General features: G+C 46.0%; 1 long non-coding RNA gene across 7 annotated transcripts in view; it reads left to right on the top strand.

Annotated features, from left to right (window-relative positions):
• The window catches only part of LOC141944839 (uncharacterized), a 57698-nt gene that overhangs the window by 20239 nt on the left and 15692 nt on the right, over nt 1–21767 (top strand). For 4 of the 7 annotated variants that reach the window (XR_012629335.1, XR_012629338.1, XR_012629341.1 and 1 more), the window contains exons 3-5: nt 8391–8443; nt 14348–14477; nt 21621–21729. This is a non-coding gene — a long non-coding RNA (uncharacterized LOC141944839). The remainder of the gene's footprint in view (nt 1–8390; nt 8444–14347; nt 14478–21620; nt 21730–21767) is intronic. The other 3 variants (XR_012629339.1, XR_012629337.1, XR_012629340.1) reach the window with 3 other exon arrangements.

Raw genomic sequence — 21767 nt, 5'->3', positions numbered from 1 at the left:
AAGGGAGAAAGAGTTACAGAGCCCAAGTTACAGATGTTCAGCCATCAGAAATCATCTTTCCTACATGGAAGTCCGTTGAGTTGTACACTTGTACATCTCTTGACCTTCAGGCAATCTAAATTCACTAGCACAGAAATAAATGATAGCAATAAATTAGAATACTTAAGCAGAGACTTTAATTGCTGTTAGAAATCTGTGGTGGAAAGCAGCCTAAAACCAGACTCCATGGCCTGAAATTAGTGTGGCAACTGTGGTTGCCAATGAGGTGTTTGAGAATTAGACACTAAGCTGTAATTCAGCAGGGTGTGTGCCCCTGGCTTTAAATATTTCAGGTGTTGTGTAGTGGAGCTGTAGCAGCATTTGAATTCTATGGACCACACTTTAATGACTAGCAGCAAGGATGATAATAGCAGCGCTGAGTAAGTTCATGTATCTGCAAAGATAAGTGAATATTGTTCACTAGAGACACATTATACATGGATGTAATACTTTATTGCTATGGGGATTTTTAAAAAAGAAAGGTATATTGGCATAACTCTTTTCCGCTGAAGTCCAGAGACTGTGGTCAGTGCTGACTGCTGCTGAAAATCCCGCCAAAGGGAAACCAGTTGTGCGCACCCGTGTCCAGCCACCCATCATCGTACGGGGTACCGACGAGGCCGTCGCAGCTGAAGCAAGAGTGGACCAGATGCTGCTCTGGAGTTACCCGATGGATGACAGAAGTAAATGGGGGTTTTGGCATCGCCATCTGCACGGCCGTGATTGCATCCGTGACTCTAAAAAGCACCGAGGACCTTTTGAAGTCGCAGGAACTGACTTTTTACGTTGCGTGGCAGGATTTCCTCACGCTCAGTGGAAAAAGAGAGTGCAGTGGACAGATGCACAGGTTGCTTTCCTCTTCATTGCTGATTTTGAGAAAATCTAATTTCTTCTGGAAATTAGACCATCTTATTGGTACATCAGATTGTTTCATAGTGCCTGGTAACTTTTCTGTGCTAAGGGCTGACCTGCGCTTATCATTTAACGATTTAGTTCCATCTGAGCCCTGTTCTTTAGTGGTCTGAGTTTATCTTTTAAGCTCTGCTACATAAGCAGTGAGCTTTGCAGGGAGTGACAGAAGGTCTAAAGTTGCTGCAGTGGTTGGTGGGGAGCCCGTGAAGGAAGCCACTGTGGGTTATATTCTCCCAGATCTAAAGAAAAGGGACCAAATTTGGCAGCTGTGTTAGTGATGCTGGAGGGAGTGATACGTAGGTTCCAGATCAACATGCTCTTCATGCTGGCACAGAAGGTAATGGCTTGGGCATTCCTGCTGCTGCAACAACAAGGTGAAGGCTGAATTTTGTATGTGTTATGGAAAAAACTTTTGATAAATGAAGGAAAAAGCAGGGAGGAGGGATCTGTTAGCTCCCAGAGGATGAGTTTGCATGACAATGAGAGGGTTAGGGTGGTCAGCTGCCGCGGAGCATGGAGGGAGAGAGGTGAGTAAAGACAGGAGGGTTTTGGAGGAAGGAAAATGCGTTTGGTCTTAGCTATATTAAACCTGATTTGTCAAGGAGAAGTGTATGAAAGACAGGTGAAGCCATGGGACTGGCACTGAGAGATGGAGATGGGATGGAGAGGCTGTCAGCTCCAGGAGGGCAGTTAAAGCTGGGAGAGCAAGGGGGGTGACCCTGAGGGACAACGTGGGGCCAAGGGCAGGGCTGTGCTCCTTCAGCTGTCCTCCTCCAGCCCCCATCTTTCTACCCCTGAATCCATCCCCTCCAGCCCAGAGGGGATCACTCCTGGTGCCCCTCCACAGCATTTGGCTGTCTTGACCACCTTTGCCTGCTGCCCTCCCCACCACCGATGAGGCTGGAGGTGTTTGCCCAGCAGACAGTGATGCTTTTCAGGGGGCTCTGCCACCCCATGAGGGTTCAGATCCTACAAGCCGCCAAGTGTCTAATTCCTGGGGAGTGGTAGGAGCTCAAATCCCTTTGGGGATGCTGCGCCTCCCCTTTTGGATGAACTACAGGTAAAGGGGAACAGTCTAGAGCAGCCTGAATGATTTGTTCAAAATCTCTCCCAATCTGAAATTGAATTAGCAGGAGATTTTTGTTTTGGTTCTTAAGTAGAAACAGCTGGGGTGAATGGATGAGGGGGGAGTAAAAAGCTGCTTAATCAGCCTTACTTTCGGGCAACTGCGTGGAGATCTCCCCACAGGGCTGGGTTCCTGCTTCCCATACGCATCTACTAGCATGTCTTCTTGGAGTTTTTATTTTTCAGTTTGAAAATGTAGGTCAGTGATAGAGCATAAGTCACACCATGCTGGAATATGTAGGTCAGGCAAACTGTACCAAGAAAAGAAGAAAAAAAAAAAAAAAAAGAAATTTTACAACTGCTTGCAGCAGGAACAGGCCACACTGGGAATTGGGCTTTTGAATGGGATATCCTCTCCCGATCCAAGTGCCCCGGCTGGGACACCCAGCAGTCTGCAGCCAAGAATAACAGGAGAATCAGAGAAGGGGAAGGGGGGGAGAAAGGGAGGGCAGGGGGTCTGACCAGCTCGTATGACCCTCCGTTAGAGACTTATAAAAAGGGCTGGTACAAGCTCATTTTTCATGAGTTTTAATCCCTCCTGCTTATGATGCTGAGCCAAGGGTTTTTCTGGAGAATCTGAGTCACAAGGCTTGCAGCTGGAAAGAGAGGATTGATAGCGGTGGCTCCGCAGGCACAACCATGTCTGGAGAGCTGGGAGGGGAGCAGCAAAGCCACCGGTTTTCAACAACACCACAGTTGTCTTTGAAGGGATGGGGAAAGAGTGGGAGGAACACACCAAAAATATTAGGAAGGGGAAGACCGTTGTTGTTCTTATGTCACAGTTTCTACTGCTGCTCTCAGGAGCTCCTGGAGTAGAGGATTTTTATAAACAGGGTTGTGCATGGGTGCGTGCATGTAGGGGAAGTCCACTTTGTGATTTCATGGTAGGCTTAGCCGGAGGCATGTTTGGAAGCGAGGAGGTCTCTTATGAAGTTTGGTGTCCCAGCTTGTGTTTGTCAGTGTGGTTTTATTTCGAAGTTGAGGGAATTAAGAGGTTTGGGGATTTTTTAAATGTGTTTCCCCCTTACTGCCTTAAAAAAATGTATTTATGAAGGGTGGAGTAAGGAAAGAGGTTTGGGGGAGAGGAGGACTTGCCAACCACTGAGGCAGACGAGCTTGTCTCCTCATCTCCAGACCACGCAGTATTTTATAGAGAGAGGGTTTTTCACTGGAGCTTGACTGGAGTCCTGTCCCTTGTGCTGCCAAGTCTGATATCTGAGCAGGAGAAGGGAGGAGCAGGAGGGATGCTTTTGCTCTGGCTCAGCCTCAGTGCATTCCCTCATGGTATGGGCTGGGCTTCCTTTAGGCAGGAGAGCATTAAAGCTATTTGGTATAAAACACAAGGCTTTTTCCCAGTTCCAGTTGGGGTTTTGTGTCTGTCAGTCAGTACTTCATTAGCGTGTTTTGTAGCAGATGCTGATGAGGAACAAGAGGTGCCTGTGTCCTGTTACATCCCTCTGCCTGCTCTTTCTGTTCGACAGTCCAGAGCCTTATTTTCTATTATCCTTTTCCCGGGATAGGTGGCAAGCAAAGGCTATTGGCATATTTAAATCTTGTTAACTCTAACAGGAGTTGCCTGCATGTCTTCACTATGTGAACAGGAAAAACATCTCCTTGGGTGTTAATCAGAACTTGTCTCTCCTCAATCCTCACTGCAGACTGATGTGTACAGCTGGTTCCTTTCTAATTAATTTTTAATTAAGGCATCTGATGAGGGATATCTCATGCTGTGCTGGGAAAGGGCAGTTATATACCAGCACAGACCTTTCTAGAGCCCCCTCTCTGGTGAGCATTGCTTACGGTAAGTGAATCCCTGACAGACACAGCACTTGGCTTCCCTGGTCATGGTTGCATTACAGTCACCCAAGCAGAGGAATATACCCAGTTTAGACAGAAACAGCAAAGCACTGGCTGCAGCTCTGTTCAGACGTTTTCTGGTTGCTTCATTCTTTTCTGCCACTTCAAGGAATTTGAATTCATATGGAGGAAGGAATTTAATTGTCTATGCCATTGCAGCTGGTTAAACAAAGTAAACCCCAGGCTGCAACCTGCCTTCAATTCAGGGCAGGACCTGGGAATGCCTGTCAGTGCTTCTTGCACCCTGCTATCCAGGCAAAGGATGCCTGGGCTGGGAGGGTGCTGCCGCCTCCTCCAGCAGGTCCAGGCTATCTGGACACCTCAAGGATCAGGACTTGGAGACAGCAAGTGTCTGTGCTGCAGTGTAGACACAGTCATAATGGCTGGACTACACACAACAGTCTCTTGGCTCTTCCCGTGAGCCTGGCTCCTGCCCCTCAGCTCCTTGCCATCCCATGCCAGCACAGGTGACCTCCCTGAAGCACCCTCAGTCCTGCAGTTCAGCTGTGGTACTGTTCTTATCCTACATCTTCCTCCCCATCCATACTTTACTATCACCTCTGAGCTTCCCCTGTAACACTTCCAGCTCTGCCCTGGTTCCTCCTGAACCAGGAGCAAAGGCAGCTGTGGCTGTGGAGCTTATTGACAGATATTTTGGACTAGCTGTCCCAAATATCAAGTTTCAAGACTTCAAGCAGAGCTCTTACTCCTAGTTGCATCCTTATATGACTAACTCCCTTTAAAATGTGGACCCAAATCACTTCTGGAAGTAGGACACGGGCACCTAAATCACTGAGAGATTATTTGGAAATGTTTACTTGTGGTAGAGGGGTTGGAACTAGATGATCTTTAAGGTCCCTTCCAACCCAAACCATTCTATCTATGATGCTATGAGTGTTAGGAGTCTGTCGCTAAATAAATCTACCCTAGAATATGCAGAGCTGATTTGCCTCTCAAGTCGGTTTTGCAAGTCAGGGAGGAAATGTGACCTGAAGGTGATGGACTGATACTGGAGTAAAGCTGAGGAGTGAACATCCAAGCCTGCATCAATTTGCTTTGAGCACCTTGCTTGGCATTAAAAAGCATAACAAGCAGAAATATCATGAGAAAATAAATGCAGATTCTTAAACTCTGAAGAAGCTAAAGGCAGTATGGAAGAAAAAGCCCCAGACGGTATTATCTGAATATCCTAAAAATGCATTAAAATTGAAACCACGGTCATCAAGTAGTTTGGTGGCATGCATATGCATTTGTATATTCATCTGCAAATACCCATATCACCAACGCTGAGTGTGAAATGATGGTGTTGCATTGAGGCTGGACTGTCATGCTACTCCAACCACTTTATTGGCAGATTATCCTGAAAGGCCTGATTTTGAACTCTTAATTTTACCCAAGTGTCTTATGAATTTCAGTGGAACCAGTCATGCGCTTGTAAATGAACCACACATATGTGTAAGTGTTGGCAAGCTTGGAGCCTAGTCATTTACCATAAGGAATGAAATTGGTCAGGGGAATTGCATTCAAAGCAGAATTAATAACAAGGAACAGCTATTTTACATCTGCTTCATGCAAAGGTAAAGGAGTCCTACAATGCAAAGCTGTGGAGAATCAAGTTGACTTGATTTTCCTTGTGTTTCAGTAAATCGGACTTCTCTGATATCTTTGTATCAGCAATAGTGTGTCCAGCAGGGACAGGGAAGGGATCTTACCCCTGGACTCGGCACTGCTGAGGCCGCACCTTGATGACTGGGTTCAGTTTTGGGCCCCTCACTCCAAAAAGGCCATTGAATGACTCGAGCGTGTCCAGAGAAGGGCAGCGGAGCTGGTGCAGGGTCTGGAGCACAGGTGTGATGGGGAGCGGCTGAGGGAACTGGGGGGGTTTAGTCTGGAGAAGAGGAGGCTGAGGGGAGACCTCATGGCCCTCTCCAACTCCCTGAAAGGAGGGTGCAGAGAGGGGGGATGAGTCTCTTGACCCAAGGAACAAGCACCAGGACAAGAGGGAATGGCCTCAAGCTGTGCCAGGGCAGGGTTAGACTGGCTCTTAGGAAGTATTTCTTTGCAGAAGGGGTTGTTGGGCGTTGGAATGGGCTGCCCAGGGCAGGGGGGGAGTCCCCATCCCTGGAGGGGTTGAAGAGTCGGGTTGACCCAGCACTGAGGGATCTGGTGGAGTTGAGAATGGTCAGTGTGAGGTTAATGACTGGATCATCTTCAAAGTCTTTTCCAACCTTGATGATTCTGTGATTCAAGAGCAGCAAGGAAATACTGTAAGATACTAAATCCCTTTAGGATTTAGGGGAGGGGATGTCTGGTGCCTCCAGCCATGTGATACAAGCAGGGAATCCTACCTTCTGGTATGGCTCTTTCCAGCATTATCTATAGTATCACCTATATGTAGTGTCATCGTCACCTGCAGTTCATACACGGTATAATGGTATGGAAAGCCCCTGTTGTGCTACGCTGCCTAAATGCAGGAGCCATGTCCCTGGCTGTTGGGGAATGTGTGCCAACGGGTGAATGTCATGTCTGGGATCCTGTGTGCTGAACCTAACCTCATATCCTTCAAGTGTAGTAAAGGCTGATTTATACCGCTGTAAAAGTGTGAAGAATTGGTTCGCTCATCTAAGGGCTGAAAATTTTAAGGAAACATGGTAATTACAGTCAGCCTGGAAACACCGTGATACAAACTTTCCTATAGCATTTTCGCATTTATGAAGCAAGTTTCCAGTTTATCAGTGCAAATGGCACTAACCTCTCCGGGTTTAAAAACAGCTTCGTTTAGCAGAGCTTAGATCAGAGGTCTGCTATTTTACACCAAGTGCTGAGGTAACTGTAAAAGTGGTAACTTCTTTTTTCCAAATGCCAAGGAAATTCAGGTTTGCTCAGAGTTCTGAACAAAGCTTTGGGTTGGTTTGACATAAACTGGGTTAATTGAAATGGTCTAAGCCGCGAGTCTTTCCTGGTCCGTCTCCTTTAGGCCAGGATGTGTTTGGAACTGGTCATGCCGACAGATAATCAGGCAGACCTGGGGGGCTGGCAGCCTTGGCAGGGGACTGAAGAGCAGCTGTGGAGAGGCTGGCGTAATGTCTTTAACAAGCAGGGCTGCAGCTACAAGAGAATGTGTGTACATAGCCTCGGGGCTGCAGTTATTTAAGTATCCAAATATGTAGATGGCAGCATTGCTATACATCTAGTTGGCCTCTTCAGATGACTAAATAATGTCAGAAAAGGGGTCTGGAATAACTCCTGACATCCATAGGTAAGGTGCAAGTCATGCTTATTTCTGCAGACACACAGACTCCTCGGGAGGTGTTTGTGAGAAGGCAGAAGATGTCAAGTGAGGAGAAACTTCTGTGGTTTGCAACATGGTAGTTTGTAGCCTTCACCAAGAGGTCACGGGGGAACTAAAAGCTCAGCCAGAGAGTGATGCTACGGCCATGAGCCACTCTCACCAGGCCGAGGGATAGTCAAGAGGGACCCCACTTCTGTTTTTTGCCTTTTAGTACAGAGGAAGACTCAAAGTAGTACTTCTTCCTCAAAGCAGCAGCCACAGCCTCCCTCTCTGCCCAGCCAGGCTTACCCTCTCTCTTAAACCTCTGCTGAAGCTGTCTTTCAGACAGACCTTAAATCTCAACTCTTTCCTAACTGATTCGTGCATGAATCAGTTCCACAGTAGGAATATCGTGATCCTTTTTACAGTTTTCTGAGGCTGCCCATGCCCTTCCCTTCCTGGCTTCCCCAGGAACCCTGTCAGCACAGGTGGCTCTGTCCTGCTGCCCCCTCCTTGGGGTAAAGGTTAATGAAAGTGGCTTCATGCCTCTGTGTGAAGACCTCCTTTGCAGAACTTGGGAGAGGTGCACACATGCTGCTTAGGCTAATGTAAGTCCCAAGTCTGCAGAATAAGCAATGCTAGGCCATGGGAAAGATATAAAAGTGTCCTGTTATAACACCTTGCACTCCTCCTGTCTTCACTCCCCTCCAGACTGTGCAGGGGTTTGTTGCACAGCTAAAGTGAGCAGATAACATGAGGTGTGTGACAGCAGCTGCCTCTTGGCGTCTGTGAATACTTGGATGTTAGAAACCAGCAACCACTATCCAGTGATGCCATCCTTTACACTCCCCTGCACTGACCTCGTTGGATTCTTTTGTTTTGGTCAGTGCTGGGTATTTCCCCGCCAGGAAGGAGCTCCTGGGGGTCTAACCAGCAGCTGGAAAAGAGATTGAGAGTCTGTTAGCACAGGATGCAAAGCAAAGAATTACACCCTCAAAAGTGGTAACAGTGATGTAAGAAAAACTACTTACTTTAGGCTTCTCATCCTGGGAGGGGTTCAAGATTGACCTTGTAAAGAGTGTGTCTCTACAAACACTCCGTTTTTTGACAACAGCAAGACACAAGAATTCAAATTCATTTGTTGTCAGCTCTCAGACAAGGTATTTCTTTCTTTCTGTTTTCCCAGCTCTGGAAGGAGTAAGCTTGCTGAGAAGATACAGACCCAGCGCTGCAGCATAGGTGAGAATGGCCTCAAGCAACCTGCATGACTTCAGCTTGTATTTCTATCCAGGGAGGTGGGGTGAAGTCTCCTCTCATGTTGCTGCAGTGAGATCAGCGGGTGTGCAAGGTGTTTATTAACACCCACCTTCAACAATTTAGAAATTTTTCCTTTATAAGGCAATAATATTGAAACCTCCTGGGTCTAATATTTCTCATTAGTATGACAATTAGCTAAAAAATGTGCATTTATTTTTTTCTCTGCTGGCAGGTGGAATAACAGGTTGAGAGAGTAGCTGACAGGGTGATGCCTAAATGCCATGCAACCAAATCTTCCTTGGAAGTGAGTTCAGGCTTTTATGCATGAAGTTTTTCAGTCCTGTCCTATGGGAAACAGGCTAACCCCATTTCAGGGTGAGTGGGACAGTAAGGTGGTGAAAGGATGTTCCCAGCAAAGATACTAGTGCCCAGGGAAGCTGGGAGCAGGGTGGGGAACCCAGCTGGGAAGTGAGTCTTTGGACTAGACCTCAGCGGTCCTCTTGTTTGCCTAAAGGAGCTTGGAGGAAGATCTGGCTCTTCCACTTTGTGTGTAAATTCAGTAATTGGCAGCTTGTTCGGGAGTTGAAGGGATTTCTTGGTACCGGTGAAGGGAGTGATTACATGGTATTTCATATTTTCAAAACCATTACCCATCCTCTTTGCACTCACAATTTGTAATGTGTATTGCATTGTTTACAGCTCATCACTCAAAAGAGAGCAAGTCCCTGAGGCATGGAAGTAGAGGGGGAAGGAAAGAGGAGAACAGTGTAAATTACTAAATATCTTCTTACTCCCAGTATCTAGAAGGCTAATCCTGAACTACTTGGGGTAGGGATCCCATGAAGCCAGGGGGAGTTCTGCTTCTGCAAAGAAAACAGAGTTCAGATCTTCGATTTTGTATAAATAAATATATGGGGGAACTTCCAGAATCAGCAGTAGCAGGCATTGTGGAGCTGAGCAATTTTCTCTGTTAGGAAGATAATATCTAAATGGTCTAATTATAGCTACAGTTCAGCATACGAGGGAAATCCCCACCATTACTCTTTAGTAGCTGCTGGTGCAAAGTTTCAGGGTCTAAACCACAACCTGCTTGTTAATTTATGTTTACTACAAGCCTGTCAAACTACAGACTTTTCTGTTGGTGAAAGAAATCCTCCCTTGCTGACCCATCCCTTCTCTGTCTCGTCTTGAGAAAGGCCTGCATTAGGAGCAGACTGAAGCTAGCCATTTCCATGAGCACAACGGTGGCCTCAGGAAGCTGAGAATCACAAAAATACTGATGATTTCGTTCATCCACTTGACAGACAGAAAGTTTTGAGAGCTTCCTGGCACACACGGATCTCTAGGCCATGTACATGATGACCCATTCAATGCCTTCATCGAGCTTTTCTTGCCTTCCGCAACTCCTCTTCCATGGGTGGCTCACTTCAGTGGTAATGCCTGAGAGTTTTCAAAGCTGGGTGAGCCACCTTACAAAGATGCCCAACTACATCTTTCCTTCTCATACAAAAGAGCGAGTAGAAGCTGGGATGTGGGGCATGAGGGCAGCCAAGACACTGTGTTAACCCTGGGAGAGGCTGTGGCTCCAGCTGGATGCCTAACTCTGCCGAAACCGTGACCCAGGAGGTGCAGCCCAGCACAGCTTCCCCATCTCCCACATCTGCACCAGCTCTTTGTGCTGCTCTTCAGCATCTGCCAGGTACTGCCTTTGGCACCACGGAGGTGGCTGTCTTGCTGTTTTTTCAATAAGTCTTTTGTTTTTTTTGTTTTTTCAAGAGCCTTTTGTTTTTTTGTTTTTTTCAAGAGGCTTAGTTTCCGGTAGTTTGCAATTAGGGCCTCTTCAGCTGACTTCAGTGAGATGCTGCTCATGTCTGGAGGGTTAATTCTCTTCTTTCTGTTGCTGCGCCTGTTCGGTGTGTACCACCATGCTGGAATTAGAGCACCATAGGACCAGGATGTGGCCTTCTCATGCAATATGTGTAATAGGCAAAGCAGATTCTGCAGCTTGTCATGTGATCACATGAGTTCCTAGTTAACCAGGTCCTTAGCAATAAGTCTGATGCAGTCTAGGACATCCATTTAAAAAGCCATGTTAGTCTTGTAAAGAAGTCTTGTTACAAAAGAATTAACCATTTGGCTGGTCTAGCTAAGAAAACAAATTTCATTTTTTGTCACATGTATAAACCCTTACTAAGGGCTTTAAATGAATTAAATTGATTCCTTCCCCCAGCTGAAAAGTTTGCATGGAGAGGATCACATAACTGGGGAAGGCCATATGTGCCAGAGCCCCAGCTGATTTAGGAGATTGTTCATGAATACTATTCAGTTTCTTAAATCGTAGATTTTGATCTAAACTCCTCTACTCTGCAGCCATCTTGTCCTGGATGCAAGCATCTTTATTTGCCCTGCAAATACAGCTATTACCTGTCCAGTTTTCCCCAGAAAAGCCCTCTTTTTTCCAGCTGAAACACTTACCCAGGTGAAATCTGAGGACTTTGGACTAAGATCTCCAGATGCCTCTGGGCTTGGTTGGAGCAGTTGTTTGCTGCACATATGCTTGTCATTTGTGTGGCGCATATTCAGTAAGTTCAGTGTGTCAGAGATCTTCTGGGTGTGCTGCTCACAGTACGTGCACACATATCTCTCAGCACAAATATTCAAAAGCTCCCTAAGTGCTTGCCTTAATCTGAGCTGCTTAATAGCTAACTCCTGCCTGAGCTCCAGCAGATCCAAAAATGAAGCAGCATGGCATGGATATCTCACAAAATACAGTACACCTTGTTTTCAAACCCATCACCTCCGGGAGCCTCCTCTGATAGTTCAGTGATTAGCATACTGGACACCAGACTGGCTCAGATTTGTGCTAAACCTGGAGAAACATTAAGTTTCAGGAGGACATCTCTTGTTAGAGCTATCATCTCATCTCATTGGGGATGAGTCTCTTTAATGAAGTAACAGGCAATAGGACAAGAGGGAATGGCCTCAAGCTGCGCCAGGGCAGGGTCAGACTGGCTCTTAGGAAGTATTTCTTTGCAGAAGGGGTTGTTGGGCGTTGGAATGGGCTGCCCAGGGCAGGGGGGGACTCCCCATCCCTGGAGGGGTTGAAGAGTCGGGTTGACCCAGCGCTGAGGGATCTGGTGGAGTTGAGAACGGTCAGTGTGAGGTTCATGGTTGGACTGGAGGAGCTTCAAGGGCTTTTCCAACCTAGATGGTTCTGTGATTCTGTGATTCTGTGCTGCTGTTCACCAGAGGATGCCAGATTCCTGCAGACAGAAAAAGAGCAGGTAGAACTGGTTTCGGTAGCCTAATCCTTAGGATAGTTGCTGGACTGATCTGGTCTCTGCTCCTGTGTGTTACTTCTACTCTACCCCTTATGTACTTTCCAGTACATTTTTGGTGGATAAAAATCAGCGATAATCTTGGGGCTGGGACAAAGAGCATAGGATTCACCAGTCACTACCCCAGAGCACTTTTTCAGTTCTCAGCTCTTGGATGGTTAAGTGAATCTTTTGTGTTGGCAGAGCTGTTTCAGAGAGAAGAAGATGCATGTCCATAAAAGCCTACAGAGGCTGGTGATTAGAGCATTTCTGAAGGTGCAATAGTTTTAACTCTGCCATGAAGACAACCTAGGCATCACATCTGGGAGGTGCTCCTACCACTCACGTTAGAGTCTACTGTCCGTCCTCGTTAGAAAGGGTGATGGTGGCAGATGCAGCACTGAGTGGAGATCCCGAGCTGGCGTACGGGCATTACGTCCCCACTGAGCAGATGCAGCAGATCAGCCTCACAGCCCCGGCTCTGGAGCTTGGCTGGGCTTCATGCAGATGCCTGGGGTTGCTCAGCTGCCTGTCAGGGCCTGGGATTTCCGTTTCCTGGCCAGAGCCAGAAATGTAGATCACTGAGGGCCTTGTCTGGTAGATAGTGAGGTAGGGGAGAGGGAGGATTGAGTGATTTAAGATCCCAGTGCCTAAATTCTGTAATCATTTTGGCCTACCCTGTCTTTTCTGGTATAAAGATTCTACCATACCTTTCATCTATAGCATAGGCTATATAGAATATTTCCTGTACAAATTATTACATGTCTTTTCACAGAATCACAGAATCATCTCGGTTGGAAAAGACTTAAAGGTCATCTAGTCCAACCATTAACTTCACACTGACTGTTCTCAAAAGTACTTTTCAAAGTACTTGTCCTTCTAATTATTGGTTCTAGGTGATCGTGCTATTTATATTTATCAAATACGTTCTCTAAACATATGTGTATGCATGTAGAAGGATGCATACACCATGCAGATATATATATATTTGCATGTGCATTAGTTTAAACACACTTGCATGTGTACAGATACAGGAATAACTGGGAGTTACTGATTTAGATTGAATCTTTTATTACTCATCAGTGGTTGATGAGCGCAGACAGAACGCTGGGGATCTCCTCATCTGGAGACTCAGCTTTCTGACAACAGAAATTCCCTGCACGTTGCCAAACACAATTTCCCTGGAAAGCGTCCTTCATTTTTCACTCCAGCAATCAATAACCTGTGGCCTGCTCCCATGGAGCACGTAAGCATATTAGGGTTTTGTACTTCAGTTGCGTTTGTATCTCCATTGGATTTAAAGTTCACGTGACCATGTGTAATATCCAAGCAAACACAAAAGCTAATGGTATAAGCCCCACCTGGCCAGATTCAATATTCAATGCCTGTGTGAATAATGGCATTATTGTGTCAGGCAGAGTTTACAATGGAAATTCAGAGCAGCTACAGGTGGTTTGAAATCAAACAAAGAAAAGTCCGTTTACTCAGCGAGCTTACTAAAACATGGTTGCAATTCAGTATCAGCTGATGATCGGTTCTTTTAGATAAGCAGCCATCTGTCACCCACCGTGTGCTTTCAGTAAATGAGAGTCTTCTGTGGGCAGGCTGTGTGCCTTGGGATTCTCCCTGGATGTCTGCTCTGCTCTTCTCTTGAGGTATGGCTGGTAGGTAGGCTGCAGTCTTGCCCCTGCTTTCCAGGACTGTGTGAGGAGTCAGGAGGGCGGGGACTCCCTGACCAAGTTGCATCGGTAGTGGAAAAGAAATCAGTTGGCTCAGTTGATGTTGGACTCCCTGCACTTGTTTCACTGGTGTATGAGTACATACACTCCTGCACAACAAGAACAAAGTGTGGTTTATCAGGCATGTGTACAACGGACCTAAATATCAGAACTAGAGCTCCCTCTTCAAACCGTCTGCGCTTTTGCGATGTCGTGGAGGTGTGATGACTCGGGAACTTCAACCAGGTCTGCAGTGCTGTGCCACTGCTGAGCCCTGCCAACCGCTCGGGGCACAGCGGTGGAGGACCTTTAGCTGGAGGCAGCAGTGCCTCTGGGAATACCTTGACTTGAAGCGAAGGTGACAGCAATATGAGCAGCTGCTGATACTGCTGCAATATCCCTGATAAGGATTAGGGCTGTGCTCTGCAAGGTGCATGTCAGGGCAGCGTGCTGCCCAGCTCTTCTGTGCCTTTTCCTGCCACCCTGCCCCTCTAAGCAGGTCCCAGCTCTCTACAGTTGTTCTCTGCGTCAGTGCCTGCAGGCAGGCCCCACTCCTCCTTGCTATCCTCCTCCCTGGCAGTATTCTTCTCTCCCTTTCTCCCCCTAATGAGGTGCCAGAGCAGGGCACAGCTATGGGGCCAAAGTGCTGGGCGCTGGGGTAGGAGATGTGGGGCTGGTTTGTCCGAGAAATGATTCAAGAGTCCCGCTTATGCATCAAGGTGCAGCTTCCACCATGAAATGAAGTCTCCCAGGGACAGATCCTGGCCTCACTGAGAGCAGACTAAGTGGGGAGCAGAGGCTTAAATTGAGGGAGGGGGAAAGACTGACCACTGCTTTCGGAACCTCCCCAGATCCCACTGACATTTGCTCCAGAAATCCTAACGGTATTCCTGTCCTTGGGGGGTCACAGTGCTTTCTGAGTCTTCCTGTCCTGAAGAAGTTGAACGCTACAGACCACTTTCCACTGCTCAGCTCTACCAGGTAATGTGATACTTGTTCCGTGTTGAAAGACGTGTTACCAATTTCACTGGTTAAATAATTCAGGGATTGAGCAGAATGCCTCTGTGGTAGCTGATAGTATACTCAGGATTGCTTAAATATATCTCCTTTTCAGCTGATGGATTACAGTCGACCTTTTAAATGCTTGTTAAGGGGCATTTTAGGAACACAAGAGGAAGCTGCAGCCCAGGCTCTGAGCTGTCTGCAGGTAGCCCCAGCACCTCCAGCCCCTGAGACCTGCTTGCAGGGAGGTGCTCTTGGACCTCACTGTGGGCAGCAGTACAGCTTGGGGGGATTGTGAGTAAAGGGTCTTAAGGCAACTGCTGTGTTAGACCTGCTTAGAACTGATCGATTAGGAAATAATGGTTGATTTTCTGGTGTGAGATCACAGCTCTAGCAAAACACCTTCCCTCTGGGCTGCCTGTGGCTAGGAGCTGCTCCAGACAGAAACAAGATCTCTCCTGTTGCCAAAGACCTTTGCTGTGTCACTTGCCTTGTACCTCCTATTCTGTGATCCTGTCAGTCCACGGGGGGTGGTTTAGGTGCAGCAAATAATAAATGCAAACCCAAAAGAACCTTTTGGCTAGGCAGAAGTCCTCAGACAAGTCATCTCTGTTCAGGAAGATTTGCTTTACACTGGTGAGTGCCTCAGCTTGCACACAGCACTGTACTTTGCCCCCGTTACCACCTACTTGGTGTAGAACAGAAGCATAAAACCTGAATGAGATGCAGGGAGATAACAGAGCCAGCTTACAGTCCTGTACGAACTGGTTGATATAAAGAGTCAGTATCTACACTGGGAATTTCCACTGGTAGAGTCACTGAGGTCCTACTGCTTGTACATGGTTATATGATGAAGCCTGTCTGCTTGTCTGCATTTGAAACTTGCCCTGATGCAGTTGCAGTGGACAGGGGGGAGACAATCTCTTGTGCAGGCAAGAGGAAGAAAGGCTTAGTCGCAAGAGCATTAGATTTGGAGAGTCGCTGGGTGACCTTGGACAAGTCACTTAGACATCTGAGTTTCTGTTCCCCGCGAGTTAATGGGTAAACAGGACTGCCCTGCCTCACAGGAGTGTTGTCAGGATAAATATGGCAGCAGGCCATAGAAAGGCCTAAAATCCAGTCACTGCACAACCCCTGAGTGCATCACAGTGCTTAGCTCTCCTACAGCATCTTTCTTGTGTGAACTCCAAATGACCTACCAGACATCACTTACTTTAACCTTCAAAATATTGATGGTAGTTTTTAGGGCCCTTGTGTAGTGAAGATAATAGCGGGGCGGTGACTTCACAAAGAAAGCAGGAGTGGATTCAGTTTTCCTGACTCTCGGTGCTGTCCCTTAAACACCAGAATTGCCTTTCTTAAGCTTCAAAATCTTTGGTGCTTTGCTTCTTTTTGGTTGGTTGTTTCCTTTTTTTGCTTATACCTTTTGAGGAGAGGGGAAACAGCTCCGGTAGAAAGGTTTTTGTAAAGGACAGTACAGCTTTTCACCTTTAGGACCTTACTGCAGAGCTATCTCAGGCTCCAATCTAGATGTTGTCCCTAACCCTGAGGTTTCCACACATGAGCTCCTCCACCAAGTCTGACAGTACCTTCAGCCCTGGCTGGCAGGTTCGTAGAGGTTGAGTTGTTACTCTCATTTGCATGTGTCCTACTTATATGGAGGATGAAGGCTTAATTACTAAAATCCTTATAGTCCTGCTGTGTCTTCCTTCAGTTTTGTGCAGAAAAGCAGGCATGTTCCCCTCCCAAATGCTTTGTGAAAAATAACAGAATGGCTTAGTGTATTGTAGCATGAAGAACCATGGGCCAAACCCATAAAATCTGATTGACCTGTGTAGGGGAAAGAAAATTTGGGGACCCACAAGCCTAGAAAGGCTGTTAGAGGGAACATGGTCCTGGGAGAGTCCATGCACTGCCACAGAAACACAGAATCTGAGGAGTGATGAGGATGGAAGACAGCTCTGGAGATCATCTGGTCCAGCTGTCCTGCTCAGAGCAGGGTCAACTAGAGCAGGTTGTTCAAAGCCACATCCAGTCGAGTTTTAAATATCTCAGAAGGATAAAGACTTCTGAGTTTTTTAAGTTTAAACTTTCATGCTTGAGCAAAACTAAATCAGATTACTTGACCTAGTTTTGCAGTGAATCCCTATCTTAATTTAAATGCAGCACAGGATGATAGTGGGCAAAATAGTTTTGATATGACAGCTGTTAGGAGCCTACTGAGTGAATGTTGTTTGGCTTAACCTGGTCTCCAGTGGATAACAGACTAGGTAGGTTGATGATCCATGGACTGGGTGGGCAGGGAAAATAAATTATAGCTTCATCCTAGACTCAAGCCCCTCAGAGAGGATGGCAGTGGGATGTCAAGGTGAGCTGCATCACATTGTCCCTGGGTACTCACCTGGCAAAGGTGGAGCAGACCCTAACGGTGCTCCTCACTGGCAGCTCTCTCCAGGGTGGCAGTTACACAACATGTCACAAGGAGAAGAAAAACAAACACTTTTTATATCTCCTCACCCATCTGCACTTCCTCCTTCTGGACCAGTACTGCAAACAAAATTATCAGAAACATCTTGCTGGCAGTATTTCTAGTAAACAGCAGGGTACTCATGTGAACTTGTTCCTCCTTCTCCTCGTCCATGTCCCCTATACATACAACAGATTGGAGAATTTTCTGAGCAGAACCTTTTGAGGTTCCCCTATTTCTGTGTTCCAGACAAAAAAGCTTGACTATAACACTGCAGGCATAGAGCTGACTGAAGAGACAAGTGCTCTTAGGTCAAGAGACAACCTTCTTAGGTCAAGGGAATAATTTCCCCCTTGTGTGCTAAGTGCTTCGCCAGGTTAGGATTCCTGGAGTTCCAGGGATTGCCTTGCTCTTGGGTCACGAATGGCTCAATACACAATAGCTGGCAAAGGAAGATGAGGAAATTCACAAGGGAATACAGGAAAAAAAATTAGAAAGTGTCTTTATTAATAAGGAATGTTCCCAAAGGTTTCCGAATTATCCAAAAATAGGCGCGTGCTTTCTTAAGGACAGTGCAAATGTGGGTGGCAGGATCCTCCTGCTACTGTTTGGGGAGAAAGGGGAAGGGAGGTAGAAAATAAATTGGAAAATGTATTTTCATTCAGTACTCTGGCTTGGCTTAAGCAAGGAAACAGCTATCGACTTTTATCCCGCACCATCTGAAGAGCATTGCTGCTGTCATCTGTGTTCAAAGACTGATTTGCACTTTGGTATCAGCTGAGGTCTTCCCCTCAGCCCCACTGAAGGGTATAAGTGGCCGGGCTGGTTCCTGCCTGGTGCTTCAGAAATGCATCAGTCCCCGTAACCTCTCTTCTTCTCCGTTTCCTAAAATAACTTTGTGTTTCCGGCCTTGAGTTGCCACTTAAACAGAAACTCTGGTTTTACAGTCGCATCTGCACACCCAGTCATAAGGTTCCTGATGCGGAGGGTCGCTGCCCACCTCTGTCCCACCTTTACGATGGGAAATGTCATCTTTGCCGTCTTCATTTTCCTCCTTACTTTTCCTTCCCATTCCCCCACAGTTCGGAGTGACACCTAGTGCCTTGGACAACTCCTGCAGGGCTTTGCTCCTCTCTTATGCCACAGGGGCATGCTTTATGTAAAGAAGTGCCAAGTTTTGACCCAGAAATGTGGTACCTGGACAGGGTACGGCCTTGAGCTCGAGGAATTTATCAAGAGAGGACTTTAACTTGCAACTCATTCTCAGTTACTGTCCTACCTCCAGCTCCCTCTGAAGTTGATGGACAGCTTTCCCTGATTTTAATGTGAGTCAGGTTGGTGCTTAAATAAAATGCAGTATCCTCTCCCTTTTGGTCATAGTTTTCAAGGTACATCTTCCTGCATTTCGCCAGTTTTCTGGAGTGAAATCTGGTTTTCTGGTGTGAAATTTCTGTTTTTCTGGAGTGAAATCTGTCTGTTTTATTTTGTGTAGGTGGTAGGTGTTCATAAATAACAAACTTAGTCCAGGCTAAGTTCAGTATTGCTGTTTTCTATATTTTTTTTTCATGTTCCCATGTTTAATTGTTTTGAATAAAGCAAAACAAAGACAAAAAGTAATTACCGAGTATTTCTCCACATTTCACAAACTTCCTTTTTGAGTCATTGTTTGTGTGCCCTCCCTGGGAACTTGGTTCTGATCTCTTCTGCTTTCTTGCTGACGTGGTCTGAAATATTTTGAAATTTGTGGGATAATTAAACCAAAGTACATTTCTAGCCTTTCATTTGGTACCGTAATAATTTTTAAAACACGCTGTCGCAGAATTTATTTGGTATATTCTGAAATTAATGTTCAATTACCTTTTTCTGTGAATTCTAGAAATTAGCATGGATTTTCCAGAAAGGGGCTATTTTGCATTCTTTTGAGATACTCTTCATGTATGCTAGTGAAAGAAATAAAGAAAAAAGCCCTTTTTGTATGGGCAGGGGCGGCAAGGAGAGTTGTTTAGAGGCTGCTGTTCTTTATGACTTTAATCTCCAAAATTGTCAAAAGTGCTGTGCGCTATGGCCCTATGCCTCATTCGTTCTTCTGATGGCCACCCTCACATCAAGGGGTCTTGCGAAGGGGTCTTCAAAGAACAGTTCTGAGTTTATAGAATCACAGAATCATAGAGTCATCTAGGTTGGAAAACACCCTTAAGATCATCAAGTCCAACCATAAATCTAACACTGCCAAGGCCACCACTAAACCATGTCCCTGAGCGTCACATCTACATGACTTTTAAATACCTCCAGGGATGGTGACTCAACCACTTCCCTGGGCAGCCTGTTCCAGTGCTTGACAACCTTTTCAGTGAAGAAGTTTTTCCTAATATCCAATCTAAACTTCCTCTGGTGCAACTTGAGGCTGTTTCCTCTCGTCCTAACACTTGTTATGTGGGAGAAGAGATCGACACCCACCTTGCTACAACCTCCTGTCAGGTAGTTGTAGAGAGTGATGAGGTTTCCCCTCCTTTTCTCCAGCCTAAATAACCCCAGTTCCTTCAGCTGCTCCTCACAGGACTTGCTCATGTTATGAAGCTGTCTCTTTTCATGCCACAAGTACTCCCCCCTGGCCCAGGAAAGACTTAAAGATAGTGGAAAGATCTCGGTTGTTCTTCCCATTCAGGGGCTCTACAGGTTTCTTGTGAGCAGGGTGAATAGTAGTAAACATGGGTATACTTGAAAATGATTGGTTAAACCTTGCTGAGTGAGATAGATGCAATGCTGGCAAGGCCCACAGTTGGAAGGCAGGAGGTATCCCCGTGGAGAAGAGATCCTTTTGGAAAGATATCCGTGTGGGAAGCTGGCAGGGACAGCAACCAGCAGTCCTCTGTCTGCAACAGATCCTGTGCCCAGATGAGCCCCACCGGCACGGTGCTGTGGAAGAACAGATGTACCAGAGGTGTCTTTTTTCCTCACAGTGTTGGGCCATTTGTTCTCCTCACTGCATACTCCTCTCAGTGCCTCATTTCCTTCCATTTCTTTCCCGGGTCTGTTTCAGTCATTGCAGCAGCAATTATCTTCCGTATTTTCCTCACTTACAGCATGTGCCATGTGTTGGGCACTGCTCTGCTTCGTGCTGTTCTCTGAGCAGGGTCTTCAGTGGCCTCCCTCAGCGACCAGTGAACCTCTGGAAGGCTTCGTCTCTTCCTAAGGGCTTCTGACCCAGCAGTTCACTTTGGAAATGACTGATGTGTGTGGTTACATTTCTGGGCCACGGGGTGTTTCTTGGTTTCTTAGATGAGTTTTCTGTCATTCGAACACATTTAGCACTCTCTTACATGAGTGCCTTCAAGGGATATTGTCAGCATCGGGTGAGCAATCAACCACAAGACCACTGCTCGTGACTTCTGGCTCTTCACATAACGTGACAAGCCTAAATTATTGCAAGTCACATTCTGCTACCTTTTTTCTTACTGATTTCTGATCCCATATGAAATTTCTCTTAGTAAAGCACATATGAACTTGTGTAAAGAAGGCAATCTAAGAATCTTCATGAACAGCCAAATTTTGTCACCTTACTGTTAATCCCCCTCCTTCAAACTGACAATAAATGCGTGGCAAAGCATAGATTCTAGTAACACAAATAGACAAAAATTAGATTAGCTTATTTCACTCCTGATTTTTTTGTATTATAGGTTGGCAGAGAGAGAACTTTAGATGACACAGCCCATGACAGGCATTGGCCTACAAGGCTTTAAGAAACAGGAGTGATATTTGCTCCGCATGAAGTCAACAAGACTTTGTTTTTTGCAACTGCATTTTTTTTATGCTGCAGTTTAGCAATAAACTGATTTTCCAAGCTTACATTTTTTCCCCCAAATCACTTTAATGACTTCATGAGTAAGGGTGGAGGGAGTGGTGGGGGTGCTTTAATTTAATACAGATTTGTGTTCTGTTGGCTTTTATCAGATTCACTTTGAAATGGTAGAGATGAAATATCTTACAATATCTGGGTTTTCTTTCATTAATCATGTTTTACATTCACATAAAAATGGATCTTGTACCAAGTAGTTCATGTTTATGTGCACTGTAAAATTAACTGTGTAGTCACTCTACGCATAAATAAAGTGTGTGCCTATGATACAAATTGAAATCAAGTCCCAAAAACTTCAGGTCTCATCTTAATATCTCTTTTTGGCATGCCTAACCATGAAAGCTTTTCTAAACATGTTAGATTTGTTATATGTCTGGTTACAGTTCTGATTTCTCTGTGGAAGCCCTGCTATCTAAATGGGTTGAGGAGGCAGATAGGGGACCATAGGTATCCCCCAGCCCTAACGCTCGGGAGCAGGGGAAGGAACAACAGCTCCATCTCTCAAACAGAGTCACTGGTCCTGCAGCTGTATGTACCCTTAAAGAGTGCAGCAGTAGCTGAGCGGTGCTGAGCAGGGGTTGTAGGAGCCCACCCGGGAGCTGGGTGGTCTCTTGTGGGGTCAGTCTGATTTTAATGGATTTGCCATTTGATCCAAGGAGATAACAAGGAGTGCAAATGGCAAGAAAAATTATTAGTGTGTAATAAGAATCGTTTAAGTAAATTGGTGACCAAAACAGGCAGAGTAATGGGACAAAGGTTGAAATATTAGTTTCTAACCACTGCCGTTTGTTTCTTACAGCATGTGTCGGAGAGGAGGGAAGAGTCCATGACCCGTCAGTCGTCTTTACAATTAAGAGTACAGGCTGTGGTCAGAAGGGATTCATTTTGGCTTGGCTGTGAGGAGCAGGGTATGTATTGTATCAGCAATAGTGTGTCCAGCAGGGAC

This window comes from Strix uralensis, chromosome 5, assembly GCF_047716275.1.
Source record: "Strix uralensis isolate ZFMK-TIS-50842 chromosome 5, bStrUra1, whole genome shotgun sequence".
Taxonomy (NCBI): Eukaryota; Metazoa; Chordata; class Aves; order Strigiformes; family Strigidae; genus Strix; species Strix uralensis.
This window is presented reverse-complemented; position numbering and strand designations above follow the sequence as displayed.